Genomic DNA, 5,228 nt, shown 5'->3' on the forward strand with positions numbered 1-5,228 from the left:
GGATACAGAAAATGTGGTACATTTACACAATGGAGTACTACTATTGTTGATTTCTTGTGATCACTACTTGTAAGTTGGTAATTTGTCAGTGTGACTTGGAGATTAAAGCTTTCAAGTGCCTGTTATGTCCAGAGTCTTTGGTTTTCTTTGTCTGGCAAAACCAGAAAAAATTATCAGGCGATCACCATCTGGATAATTTCTCAGGATTAGTCAACAGCTACCAATAAACCAAACTTAGTAAGACAACCCTGTGTTATGAGGGTAACTTTGTCCAAGTGTGGTGAATGGTGAAAGTCCTCTACCTCCATACTACCCCACTACTGCTGAGAATATTGGCTGGTGACAGGGACCACAACATCTTTTCCTAAGCATAGCTATCTTTTGAGGAATTGTCATGCTAGTTTATGTTCCTCCCCAGGGGTGTCTTGTGCAGGTAATGGGCTGATGCAGTCCTAGTGAAGTTCAGAACAGTTCAGAACAATGCTCAGGGCTACCCCAACTCCAAAGACCCTCTTTGTGTTGTCCAAGATTCCAGGCAACCTTATCATAAATGTTTCTTCCTTTGACCAGTCTTCCCCATTTTATTCTGCATCCAATTCTTGAGGGAACTGTTCAATAAATATTCTGTACACATCCTCATCCCAGGGTATGTTCATATGAAGGTCAATTCAAGACATTTTTGGAATGGTCAGTTTTCCTTCACTTTACAAATATCTGTGAGAGTCAGTTTTTAATGTTTATTTAGGTTCACTGTAAATTTTAGTCCACAATCAATGATGGTTCTGTTGCCCTGTGTGGGTGGTGAGGCAGCACTCTGGAGGAATCATGTAGCAAAACAAATTGTAGTTGAAAGAAGTTGAGAAAAGGATGGAGAAGTCCTGTTATCCCCTTCATGGCCATGCTGCTAATGACTTGATGACCTTCCAGTAGGTCCCAATTATTCCCGGCTTTGCCACCTCCTTTCAGTTCCACAAAGAGGATTCAGCTTTTTTGGGGGGTGGGAGGAGTACCATCCAAACCATGTTACACAAGGAGCATGGGTATGACATGGTCGAAATAGAGGAGATACTACAAGCTGAATGTATGCATACTCTCTCTGCTTAGTTCTCTATAAAACTTGATACAATCTTCCCATTTAGAACAACAGTTGTTGCACAATCGTTGAAACAGTTGATTTGTCTTATTCCTGTTTCTTAACTGCAGCCTCTACCATCTTAATGAGTCTGAAAATGTTTTGCACTTTTACTTCAAGTGATAAATTTATAATACTGGTGTTCCTGAATACTTCTATATCTGCTGACTCAAGCCTATAAGACAGAGAAAGGACATGAAGCACATGTAAACAGAAGGGCACGTGTGAGGATGACATGTTCAGAATCCATAAGCTAACAGCTCAAGGCTGTGGAGGGGCTCACCCTTTAGAAGAGGGACCATTTCTATTCTCTCAGATCCATGTCATCATCTACGACTTTGATTACTGAGAATATTTCTTATAATTCAGAAGGTCTTGATAAGTAGACACTTTAGTCAATTTTGACCTAGGGGTACTTAAGCCTGAAGCACAGAAGAAGAAAATCATCCACTTTTATCTCGATAATCTGTCTTGAATTGTAAACTTGATCTTGGAGAGCTTTTATCTTAAACAATCCCAAGTTACCCTTGGCACATGAAGAATTTTGATCCTAAAGTAGGTTGTGATACATAAACAGTATCTTTAAAAGTACGTAAGAACTGCAAATCAGTGACAGCTGAAGACACATTTGAGTTGAAGTATTAACTATTCTTTCCAGCATGGTTAGATTTTTACTATATCACTTCAAAACATTGTAATAACCAAAGAACTATTGAAGTTATGGTGTCTTATCTGGATCACTTAGACTCATTGATAAGGAAGTCACATTTCTCCTTGTGCCAAATAATAAAAGGTTAAATCTGTGAATGTTCAATTTGTTTTTCATTGTTTGACAAATGGAATATCTGTAGAACTCTCTTTCTCTCTCTGTCTGTCTCTGTCTCTGTCTCTCTCTCTATATATATATACACACACACACACACACATATATATATATATACATACACACAGATATTTATATATATATACATATACACACACATATATATATATATATGTATATCTGATGGCCAATGTAAAATTATTTACACAAGTCAAACTTAAGTGCCTGCACTTAATGCTTCCCCATTGTCGGCATGTGTATCTGACTTAGTTTCAGTTTTCATCAATGTAGATTCTATATGTGATCAATTGGTATCGCTATGCTATTGATTTGTTTTCATTTTCAACTGTCACACTCAATGAGAGACTGCAAATGCTGCCTGCTTTAGAGTGGAGAAAAGTAATGATTGTTTCCAGCTTAACAAAGCATTATTTTGTAATGACTCAATATTTGGAAATATGGAATCATATTTTGAATTCCTGAGATATAATACATGCTTTTAATTTATGGTATGCGTCTAGAGTTGAATGTTATTTCAGGTAAGCAGTCTTGTATGTGCATAAGCTTCAAGTTGCAGAATGAAAAAATCTCATCTAAGCTGTTGGGCCACCATGAGATCTGCTCCTTAGTCCTTTGGGACATGTTACTAGGGAAAACCCACCTTAAGTAATAATGAAGTTGAAGTCGAGACACATTTAACTTTTTGAAAGCTGATTAATGCTTTTCTCTGTTATGAACACTTAATTTATACAATATCATTGCTCTCTCTTGTAAGGAAAATGGAGCATCAAATTTTCTATGTATTTGTATTCGTTATACATTAGGAATGTGCTCACTTTTCTTTAGAGTATTGATAGAGATCTTCTGATGTAGCTGTATAGGAGTTGATAGGATATGGAGCCACATATGTGTGATGATTATATTAATGTTCTACTTACTATAATTGTTTGATATTTCTGAGTCATATAGGCTAAAAGAATTAAAAGTATCTCCTACTCTCTCACAGTTTTAGAGTGAACAGTTTTCCCAGATATATTTGTCAATAATACTTCTTAAGGTACAGTTAAAGGTTCAGTAAGTATCCTGTGGTGTCTTATTCATAGCAAACTTTGTTGTACATAAAATGAGTAGAAACCAATCCCATAATTTGTGCTTGTAACTGGGATCCAAACAGTTTAGGATACAAGTTTATGTGCAGCAAGTTTCTAATAGCAATGTTACTATATAAAATATGCACATGCATATGTGATTCATTCATTTATGAGGTGGAAGGCTGTTAACAATGTTAATCATAATGATGCTGGTAGATGTTAATAACCTTTAACTTAATAGTTAAAGGCCATTATGTTAAAGACAATGATAACTTTCAAAGCCTATTTAGATAAAATTTATGATAATAGTAATCTGAAAGATTATTTATGTCAATGAATTAGTTGCAGTAAAATATAACTCTAAACTCTTAGTGGAAGCATGAATGGACAAGAAATAAAAAAAAATGTGTTCTAATGTTGCTTGTCTAAATATATCTCAATAATTGCCAAGTAATGTAGAGGGACCTTGACCAAAATTAAGATCCTGGTGGAATGAGTTGCTTAGATTTGGTCCACAGAGCAGTTTGGAATCAAATGCTATTTCAGACACAGCATGGGAGATTTCTCTAGAGTAGTAACATTTCAAAATGCAGGAACATCATCAACCTTGTAAATGTTGAAGCTGTTTCTCAGTCGATGGATGGTCTTAAATTATTTGTCTTTCCTGAAGGAGTGTGGGAATAGGACCACTTTCAGGCCTTTGTTTGTGCTCAAATAAGACTTTAGTAACTACATATTCCCTTAGAGCTAAATGTTCCATAAGAAGTTTGCTGTGATTATATTCAATAAGCACTTCTGTAAATACATACTTCTAGATGTATTTTAATGGATGTATATTCTTATAAACTAAGGGTAAATAGAGAATTATTAAAGCTATTTCTTTCACCAACAAAGTGACTTAGCATGCGAAGGTGCCAAGCTTGAAGGCCCGAGTCAGATCTCCAGAACCCACATGGTAAAATAACTCCCACAAGTTTTCCTCAGACCTCCATGAGCTCTCTCCATGTACATATCCATATACAAACGTATGTGTGTGTGTGCACACATGCACTTGAGCATGCGCAGAGTAAATCAATTAATAAATATAGACTGTCACCTCCCTGACTAACTTTATTAATTGATCACTTGATCATTTGAGTTAAAAGCAGACATTTCTTTCTGAATGTTTGGAACATTTGACAATATCCAGTGAAATACAAGGCCACTTCATGTCTTTGTATAAGTTGGGGAATAAAGAACAGGACACTTTATTTAGTTGGTAGAAAAATCGAAGAGACACAGAGCTTAGTGATCAAACAGCCCTGAATGTATCAGTAAAGGTACCCTTTCAAACATGACAACTCTTTTAAAATGCACATAGACATAGACATGGTCTTGGTTGACATATAATACTTCAGCAGTGTAATATTTGTATACAAATTGTAATAATCACATTATGTTCAGTTTCTGCCACTAAAACAAAAATCTCTGAGATGAGTAATTTAGAAAGAAGAAAAAAAAAATAGCCTTTTGTTGTTGTTCGCACGGGACACTGTGGCCTATGAACCATTTAATTGTATTCACTGTCAATGTGCTGTTATTGTCCTTTGTTTTGCTTCTTATTCTCAAGAAGGTTTTCTGTTATTATTATATTTAATTCAATATGTTTACAGACACAAATATACTTTTGAACTTGAGAGCTCACTGATACCCATTTATTAACTTGGTACCTGGAAAACGAACACTGCTCACACTACAATTTCTCAGCTACTGTGTTGGTTTTTTTTTTGGGGGGGGGGTTGTTGTTACCAACATCAACAAGACATATAGCTATATGATCATTACATGTTCCTGTATATGTCTTAAAGTATCAGGAAATTGAAATATCACAGTGTACTCAATGAATCGAGAGGGTACAGGTAAATACAACGAAGGATGAGGGAAGCATTCTTACTAATAAACTGCGTTTGATTTAGTGGTGGAGGACTTTAAGAAATGTATTTGTATGATTTATCATTCCTGTTCTATCAAGAACAATTTTCATTGTTTGAGAAACAATTTTTGATAAAAGAATTGATTACTCACTAAAATGCCTGGATCATGTAGTTATCAGTAAGGAGAGAAAGAAAAAGGGTGATAGAGATGATTATAGTCCCAAAGGAAAAGGCTGTGGCCTTTACCAGCGAAGACTGTCCTCAAGGAA

This window comes from Mus caroli, chromosome 10 (assembly GCF_900094665.2).
Source record: "Mus caroli chromosome 10, CAROLI_EIJ_v1.1, whole genome shotgun sequence".
Taxonomy (NCBI): domain Eukaryota; kingdom Metazoa; phylum Chordata; class Mammalia; order Rodentia; family Muridae; genus Mus; species Mus caroli.